The 10051-nt window shown below is 42.8% G+C and overlaps 1 pseudogene; it reads right to left on the bottom strand.

Moving 5' to 3' along the window:
* Positions 1-420: 420 nt before the first annotated feature.
* On the bottom strand, positions 421-6884 carry LOC105756935 (zinc finger protein 699-like; annotated as a pseudogene).
* Between the last annotated feature and the right edge of the window lie 3167 nt (positions 6885-10051).

Below are 10051 nucleotides of genomic sequence, written 5' to 3' on the forward strand. Positions count from 1 at the left end.
ACCCAAATACAAGATAAATTCCTTTTACTGCATGCAAATTAACATCAATAAAAACATTAAAAAAACATGAAACCACATATGCTCAGGGCTATTCACTGCAACCTTATTTTTAATACTCAAATATTGTAAGAAGTTAAAATTTAGTGTGGACTAAAAAAGTAAACATCTGACCAGCTGTTCATGAAACTAGAGAAATGAACATTAATAAAGACAACTGCACATTACCATGAAAGTTTTATTTCTCCCAAAGGCACAAAGTAGCTCTAATGATCCTTTCTTTGAGCTTCTGTTGCTTTCTTATTCACTGAGAAACTTTGTTCTCTAATCAGAGACTTTCAGAAATTTGCTGTTTGAAATTACAGCACTATGAACAAAACAATTCTTTCTTAAGGCCTCTCTCCACTGTGAGTTCTCATATGTTTAGTGAAAATGTGACGACCAACGGAAGGCTTTGCCACATTCCTTGCATTCGTAAGGCCTCTCCCCACTGTGAATTCTAATATGTCTAGTGAGGATTGAAGAATGACAAAAGGCTTTGCCACATTCCTTACATTCATAACGCCTTTCTCCACTGTGACTTCTTATATGTGTAGTGAGGTCTGAGGAGTGACTAAAGGCTTTGCCACATTTCTTACATTCATAAGGTCTCTCTCCACTGTGAGTAATCATGTTTAGTGAAGTTTGAGGACCAACTAAATGCTCTGCCACATTCCTTACATTCATAAGGCTTCTCTCCGCTGTGAATTCTTATATGTGTAGTGAGGTCTGAGGAGTGACTAAAGGCTTTGCCACATTCCTTACATTCATAAGGTCTCTCTCCACTGTGAGTACTCATATATCTAGTGAAGCTTTAAGAATGATGAAAGGTGCTGCCACATTTCTTACATTCATAAGGCCTCTCTCCACTGTGACTTATGCGTGTAGAGATGTGATGAGTGATTAAAAGTTTTGCCACTTTCCTTACATACATAAGGCCTCTCTCCACTATGAATTCTCATATGTATAGTGAGGTTTGAGGACTTATGAAAGGCTCTGCTACATTCCTTACATTCATAAGGCCTCTCTCTACTGTGACTTCTTACATGTGAAGTGAGGTATGAGGACTGATGAAAGGCTTTCCCACACTCCTTACATTCATAAGGCCTCTCTCCACTGTGAGTTCTCTTATGTCTAGTGAGGTGTGAGGAATGACGAAAGGCTTTGCCACATTCCTTACATTCATGGGGTTTCTCTCCAGTAAGAGTTCTCACAGGAATGCTGAGGTAAGAGGGACAACTGCAGTCTTCTCCACATTCCTTATGCTGAGAGGCACTGCATCCCAAGAGCTGATATGATGCTTAAGTGATGAATGATCCATCAAAGATTTTCCACACTCAAGGCATTCAGAAGGATATGCTTCCATAGGAGTTCTTTTCAGTACAGAAAGATTTGGAATCTAGCTGAAGGTCTGTCCACATGGACTGTCTTCACTACTTTCACAGAGGTTCTTTATCATATGCATTCTGTTTAAAATAGGCAGCATGCTGTTGGATATAAATTTACCATTTCACCGTTACCATATACAGTAAACATGTTTTTTTATTTTTTTTTTTTTGCCCTGAATTGTCTCATGTTTCACAGATTAAATCGTCTGGTAGAGATGCTACCATTATTTTCACTGTTTCTAAAATATAGGTCTTTATGATAATTGTATATAAGTGAAATATGTTTCAAATATTCAATATCTGACTCACATTTATGAAAATATTGTACGGTGGAAGTTCTGTGAACACACAACATTAAAACTTGTTTTATATACATAGATTAGATACCTGGATGGCACAAAAGGTTTGCACTCGACTAGAACCTAAAGGTTGGTGGTTTGAAGCCATCCAGCAGCACTGCCATGAGTCAGAACAGACTCTACTGCAATAGGTTTGAGAGATATACATAGCTATAGATATATAGGCCCTGGCTGTGCAGTGGTTAAGCACTTGGCTACTAACCGAAAGGTCAATGGTTCAAACCCACCAGCCGCTCTGTGGGAAAAAGATGTGGCAGTCTGCTTCCGTAAAGATTATAGCCTTGGAAACCACTGCGGGGCAGTTCTACTCTGTCCTATAGGGTCGCTATGAGTCAGAACCCACTTGATGGCAATGGGTTTGTACATACACACATATACATATATATACAGTTGTTGTTAGGTGTTGTTTAGTCCTTTCCAGCTCACAGTGACCCCATGTGACAGAGAACTGTCCCATATGGTTTTCTTGGCTGTAATTATTATGGAAGCAGATTGCCAGGTATTTCTCCCACAGAGCCACTGGGCAGGTTAAAATTGCCAATCTTTTGGTTAGCAGTCGAGTGCTTAACCATTTGTGCCACCTGGGCTCCATATATATTTGAATGCTATGATACCCTTAAGACTCTCTCCTGAAGCACTGCTGTCTCTCAAGTGAATGACACTCACCTCACATGTGTTTTCTGGTTGTTATCCTGAACTTTAATGCCAGGTAATTCACAGATTTCTCCTACCATGGAGGACCAGGTGTCATTTTTCATGAATCGGACTATTATATTTTCAGTGGACAGCTTTTCTCCATCATCAAGGTTTCCAGCAACTGACCCAATGATTTAAGTTGAGGTTCACCATATGAAATAAAAAGGAAAGGAATTACTCATAGGGAAAAGGTAGCTGTGAGAACAGAAAGACTTGGATGCATTCTGCAGTTCCAGTACTTTGGCAATAGTCAAAAAGCAATTTACTAGGAAATACTTCCATGAAGGTTGACAGTGATGGTAACAAAAATAAGGTGTAATTAGAAGAGCAAAGTAGAAAGGCATCGAACACCACGTACATGGAACATTAAAAGAGGAAAACGGGATGGTCTTTCTCCATGAACACAGGTGTGTTAGGATTGATGAAAGTCAGAAAAGCAAGCTCAGGTATCAGTGAAGTACATACTCCTCAACACAAAAGAGACCTTTTCTGATTTATTCAAATCTCATTCCCTACATGCAGGCCTGGTCCTTCAAAGGATTCTTGCCTCCTGGTGCCCACTGACACAGCGGTCTTGGATGAGTGCTTTCTGCACTCTCCTTAGGTCTTCCTCTTGCTACTCTGGGAGAACAAATGAGTGTAGCTGACATGGTACTCATGGAGAAAGGCATATCATGAGGGAAGACAGGAAGAGCAATGAACACTTTCCTGACAATGAACCAATACTTTGGTATTCAGGGTCTCTCTGGAGATGGGAGGATGTAAATTTATTTGTCGTAAAACAATCATGGCAAACTTGTAATAAACACAGACTCTTTCCAAGGTCCCAGATTACAAATATTCTGTGTACCAGAGAAACTTCTGGAGTCAATGATCACAGTTACAACATTTAAAGAGCCATAAGCTTTTTAACCAAAATTGAAATGAGAAGTCAGTTTAATACACAGAGCTCTGTATTTACGGGGAAGCCAGATTCTGCATGCTCCAGAGAGCAAATTACCATATTTGTCTTATTTAACAATGTATTCCCATTCCTCAGCCCACCTACTGGAGTAACATCAATGAGTAGGACATATTTGGTCACTAAACAATAAATTAAAAAAAAAGAAGCCATCCATACCTACTGAGGCCAGGTTTCTGAAGGTTTCCATCATACATCTCTGTAGAGTTTACTCTGAGAAAGATCCAGCAATGTCCACTCTTCCTGGGTAAAGTCCACAGCCACATCCTCAACAGCCACTGAGTCCTAAAACATCCCACATATTCTGGTTCAGCAAGGTAACATGTACTCCAATGTGTGTGAAAGGAAGGGTGAGGCTGACAGTTCTGTAGAACTGGGATTTCATGGGGATTTGACACGGGTTCTGTGTTCTATTAAAGTCTACTCTAGGGTTTAGCCATCAGCCTCATGTATTCACTGTCTACATTCACTTCCTTGCTGATTGAATTCTGTCTCATAAATTTAACAGCACTTTCCACACAATGAACTTATCTCTCCACAGTTTGACTGTGACTAATTCCAGTCTCATTCCTCTCTATCTTCATGGTCTAGAACAGTCACACAGCATAACAGAACACACAGCATAAACTAGAGAAATTCTCTATAATGAAAGTCTTTTTTCCACATTCAGATCTCTTCCTAGTGAGAAAAAAAGTTCACCTCATTGGAAAGGACCCACTAGAATATTTAACAAAACATGAAGCACAGGGTGAAAGCACGATGAGATATTAACCACTGGGAAACACTGCAGAACTGGCAGTTTTTCCTTTTGCCCCTCACCGGCCATGGGAGGCCCAGTGGCCTGCAGAAAAAAGTGGCAACATAAGGCCCTGAGCTCATTATATTTTCTTAAAGAACTCCAGGTGATCAGGAGCTGACAGGACCACCTGATAAAAAGAGAGTATTATTTTGGGTAATCATGAAATTTTACATGTCTGTCATCTACTTTTTAATAACTCTACAGTTGTGCTGTCATGCACTCTATCCCTTCATGGATACAGGCAAGGGTATTGAAAATGTACAGATCTTAAGTGGAAGACAGGAAACAACAGAATCCAGACATCATCAAAATTTTCAAACTTTGAGACCCATAGCTACTGTACAGCAATTATTAGTGACTGTTCCCTTCAACAATAGACACCCAGACACCCACACAAACACATGCTAATGTTATAAGATGACAAAGAAGCCAATCTCTGAAGAACCAGAATAGCATGCCCTTGTGTTTGGTGACCAGGAACAAGAAGATTCACGTTTTCTAGTAAGTTCATTGAAGTGCAGAGGATTTAGCTGTTAAACTGTTCATGCATCCTAGGAAACAGACTTATACACTAACCCTGTAGACACTCCACTCCAAAATTTTCTCACATTTGCAGCCCTTGGAAGACACACAAGTATGACTACCTGAACCCTGATTACGGGCATCCTTTGGGCTGTAGGACTGGCCTCTGTGAAATAGCATTAACCCTTTGGCTCCCACATGTAGTGAGGAGACAAAAGGCTGTTCCACTGCATTGCCACTGCTAAAAAATTTTACTTAGCCAAGCAGCTGTAGAATAGGTTACCAGATGAAGTGAGTTGTCAAGGTCATCCCTAATCAGTCCTGGTATGACAGTGTTACAGCAAACTTTAACCTAGTGCCATATTCAAAAGTCTCCTCCACTGCAGTGGGCCAGGTTACATATTTTAAAGCCATCAAAAACCCTAACTTCCATTCCTACAATATATTCATGATAAAAAGTTGCATTTATTTAGCAACTATGAAGGGATTTGCAGAAAGCTTTCAGCACACTAACTCATTCATTACTCATGCATCTCCTAATCAGATATTGCTTCAAACATGTTATATCTGAGGAAAGTTATAATCAATTAATCATCTGCTCAATATTTCCCAAATGGTATGTTGCTGAGCCAAGGTCAGAATGCAGGTTAATGTGCCTAAGACTAAATTCCTGACAAGTGCATTTCTGTTCATATACCTACAATGTTCTTCTTATTCTTGCTGTTAATTTTCAATTACACAGCCATCTAGAGCCCTGCTGCATAGTAGGGAGAGGAAATAAAGGAAAAATCCTATTCAATTCAGACAACCTGGATCTTCTTCTCTTGGTAAAGCCGCATGTCTTAGGCAAGACTGCTTCCCTTCAGGCCCTTACATCTGGCTCTTTCATTTATTAAAATTGACTTAGGTAATATTGACACAGAGCCTACACCACATGATCAAAGCAGATACAGCAATGAACAAAACAAAAACATCCAGATGCGTGTGGATAACTTATTTGGGTGTGGGCAGTACATAAACGAATTATGTCAAGTTCCTTGGGTGGCACAAGTAGTTAAGAGTTTGGTTGTTAGTCGAAAGGCTGGCAGTTCAAAGCCACCCAGAGGTTCCTCAGAAGACAGGCCTGGCAATCTGCTCTGAGAGGTAATAGCCTTGAAAATCTTATGGAACAGTTCTCTTTTGCATACGTGGGGTTGCTATGACTTGGAATTGACTCCACAGCAACTAACAACAACAACATGTCACATGGTGGTAAGTTCTATGAGAAATGCAGCACAGTCAGGGGATAAGCAGTAACATAAGCATATTTATCTTTAGTGAGTTAGTGCAGGGTAAAGCAAAGTAATTATTTTAGGAAACACTAGCTAGTGAAACCTAGCTTGGTAAGGAAAAAAAGAAAAAAAATCACACTTTCGATTCTAAAAACTTGGAAGTGCTCTGTGATGATACAGATTCCAGATGCTTATCGACTTCAATAACTCCAAATGTTGAGGTACAGGAGTCAAAGAGGGCCACTGACCTCCAGGGCCGGGAAAGGGAAGATATACAGGTTACTCACAAAACAAAAAGGTCATTAGCAAAGGGTAAACATGTAAATTGGGGCACTAGAAAAATAAAAACAGCATTAATAAATACTATCAAGAAAGTAAAAGAAAATAAATGATAATAATGATACAAAACACAAATGAGGACTTTCAGGTTTTGGTCCCATATGTAAAGAGCTTGGAAATCATCGCTCTCATCCTCAAGAAAAAAGCTGAACATACTGAACTAAGTATTGAGGTCACAAGGCAAACAGTTGTCCCCCAAACTGGAGGGACACATAGGCAGATAGAATCATTCCAGAGCAGAAGCCCAGGAGCAGAAACCATCGTGAGGATTAGTACCAGAGAAGGAAGACTTAAAAGTATAACTGAGGCTTGGTGTGTACAAGCTTCAGGGTTAAATATGCCAGGGGGCCCATCTTAGGGTGATCCACACAGTTTTGAGAATTTTACCTGCATGAACCCTGCCAGGTTCTTGATGTGAAAATCCCTTGTGCTGCCAGAAGGGGTCAGAGGAAAAGCAGCTATTTTGAAACTTACCCAGAGCATTCTATTCTCCTTCACAAGGTCTGCTGTCATGGGAAACTATTTTACCAATGTCTGACAGACCTGGAGTAGTGAAATACCCAACCTCAGCTCCGTCCAGGTGTCCTGTCTCACCATACTGGGGGAGAAGAGAAGCAGAGAAGCACTGGTGAAGTCACTGCCCAGGTGCACATGTTCACTGGAAGACTGAGACCTAATTATTGGAAAGCTGAGTACTGACAGTGCTGACAATGCAAGTAGCAGTATTAATTAGGCTATTTAGGCTACTGCGTTCACAGAGCAAACCACTACCCCCAAAAGTAGAGGGACACACAGGCACTCTGCTCCTGGGCTTCTGCTCTGGAATGATTCTCTGTATCTGCCTATGTGTCCCTGCAGTTTTGGAGGCAGTCAATTCCCCTGTGAAATCAATAGCCTAATTGAATTCATTGAAAAGAATGACCTGAGCTAAAACTTGAAAGATGCAAAGGAATTACCCAAGGGACAGCTGAGAAGAGACTGTTCCAGGAGGAAGAAATACCACAGCACAGGCCAGCAGGTGGGAGTATGCCTGGTATGTTTTAGGGAGATCCAAATCCCAGTATGACCATAGCAATGTGAGATGCTGGAGAATAACAGAAGAGGAATTTGGAGAGGTGACTGCTGTCAGTGGGCATATCATGTTCTGGGAAATGTGCTGGTTTCTGAAAGACTCTGGTTTCTAATCTGAATGAAATGCAGAGCAATTTTACACCTTTGATCAGAGACGGAAAATGATATGACATCTCTTAAAGAATTTAAAGAACCTGTGTGTGTGGGAAAATGTAAAAGCTGGGAGATAAACTGAAAGGGTATGGCCATAATCAGTTAAGAAATGATGAAAATGGGCATATACAAAAAATATACATCAAAGAACATATGTACTGACGTCAACATTTTTCTAGTAAAAGCAGGTAAAAAACAAGGGTATCTATTATACCATTCTTATTCAACGATATCCTAGCAGTTGTTGCCGATACATACCAAAAAAGAAAAGGAAAAGGTAAAGAAGAATGCTAAAGATAAACAAAATAACACCCTAATCTATATTTTTAGTTTAAATACCTATATGTAGAACTCCCAAAGATGGTACAGATGATTTTAGGACTGAGTGTTCAGATTACAAAATCATATCAAGGTAGGTTTATTTTAAATATTTCATATATATACACTAGCACCAAGCAGTTGAGAAATTAATTTTAAAAAGATAACATATATTTTTTGTAGGAATAAAAGGTATCAAAAAGGAGAGTCCGGCAAGATGGCGCTCTAGGCAGAAGCACCACGCCGTCCCTCCACAGCAAAGATCCGAAAAACTAAGCCAAACAGAGAATCAACAATCCTGAAACCCTAGAACATCAAATGAAGAGATAAAGAACTCAGCCGAACACCAAATGGAGTGAGAATACTGAAAGAGAACGGAGAGCTAGGAGAGATTCATGCAGAGGTCCCCTACCAGCTAACGCAGCACGGATCCACCATCTTGGACTCCTATCGGAGACCAGCAAACGGGGGTACAAGAGAGCAGCCTCACGGAGCATCCAGAGGGAGACAAAACAGCTGGTAATTTGTGGTGTGCGCTTTCCCACCCCCCACCCCTCTTCGCCCTGGCTCTGGCTCCTCTGCTTCTGGTGGCCGCAGTCTCTTGGCTGCGGGGCGCCAGCTGCTTGGATTCCGCACGCCCAGGTGGGCGGCTCTCTGGGTGCCGTTGCTTGGCTGCTGGTGTTGCTTTTTTTTTTTTCTTTTTCTGCTTCTTTTGGTTTCTCGCTTGCCTCTCACTGCCTCCCCTTCCTTTTGCTCGGGTGCCTGGCTCCGAGCGCCGTCTTTGCCCTATCGTGTGGGGCTGTGGGGCTCCGTTCGAGTGTGTGGCTGCTTTCAGGTCTGGGCTGCCATGCTGGTGGGATCCCGGGGCTTTTGTTCGCTTGTTCCTCTGCTTCCCGCAGCCGCGGTCTCTTCACTGGGGGGCGCCGGCTGTTTGGATTCTGCGCACCTGGATGGGCGGCTCTCTGGGTGCCATTTGTTGGCTGCTGGTGTTGCTTTTTTTTTTTTCTCTGCTTCTTTTGATTTCTCCATTGCCTCTCGCCGCCTCCCCCTCCTTTTGCTCAGGTGCCTGGCTCTGAGCGCCATCTTTGCTCTTTCCTGCGGGGCTGCGGGGCTCCGTTCGAGTGTGTGGCTGCTTCCCAGTCTGGGCTGCCGCCCTGGTGGGATCCCAGGGCTTTTGTTCGTTTGTTCCTCTGCTTCCCGCAGCTGCGGTCTCTTGGCTGGGGGGCGCCAGCTGCTTGGATTCCACGCGCCCGGGTGGGCGGCTCTCTGGGTGCCGTTGCTTGGCTGCTGGTGGTGCTTTTTCTTTTTTTTCTGCTTCTTTTGGTTTCTCTCTTGCCTCTCACCGCCTCCCCCTCCTTTCACTCAGGTGCCTGGCTCCGTGCGCCATCTTTGCTCCTTCCTGAGGGGCCCCAGAGCACCGGCAATTTGTGATATATGCTTTCCCACTCTCCACCCTTCTTCACTCACACTCGGCCTCCTCTGTTTCCCATGGACACAGTCTCTTGTCCAGAAACACCAGCCCACACTGGCTGACTCTCTGAGTGCCATTTGTTGGCTGCTGGTGTTGCTTTTTTTTTTTTCTTTCTGCTTCTTTAGATTTCTTGCTTGCCTCTCACAGCCTCCCCCTCCTTTCGCTCGAGTGTCTGGCTCTGTGTGCCATCTTTGCTTTTCCTGAGGGGCTGTGGAGCTCCATTCGAGGGTAGAGCTGCTTCCCTGTCTGGGCTACCGCGCTTGTGGGATCCCAGGGCTTTTGTTCGTTTGTTCATTTTGAATTGTTTGTCTCTTTTCATTTCCTTTTCTTGAGTTGGGAGCTCTTTCTGGCCAGGCGGAGCTGCATGCCAGGGAGACTCCCCTTCAGCTTCCATAGACGTGAAAAGGGATCCCTGAGCGCATTTCTTTTGTTGGTTTTTTTTCCCTGATTTGTTTTGTTTTCCCTTTTTTCCATTTTGTCTTTCTTCATTGCTCAATTTCTCGTCTCTCTATCTCTTCCTTCTCTTTCTGATCCCTGAATACCAGGCGTTGTATGCCTCTGCACCCTCTGGCCAGGCTGTGCTGTGAAACCTGAGAGCGACTTCCCCAGACCTCATAGCTGCATCGGTGGGATCTGTGGGAACTTTGCGGTTCTTTAACCTTTTTTG

This window comes from Trichechus manatus, unplaced genomic scaffold (assembly GCF_000243295.1).
Source record: "Trichechus manatus latirostris isolate Lorelei unplaced genomic scaffold, TriManLat1.0 scaffold00264, whole genome shotgun sequence".
In the NCBI taxonomy this organism is placed as follows: Eukaryota; Metazoa; Chordata; class Mammalia; order Sirenia; family Trichechidae; genus Trichechus; species Trichechus manatus.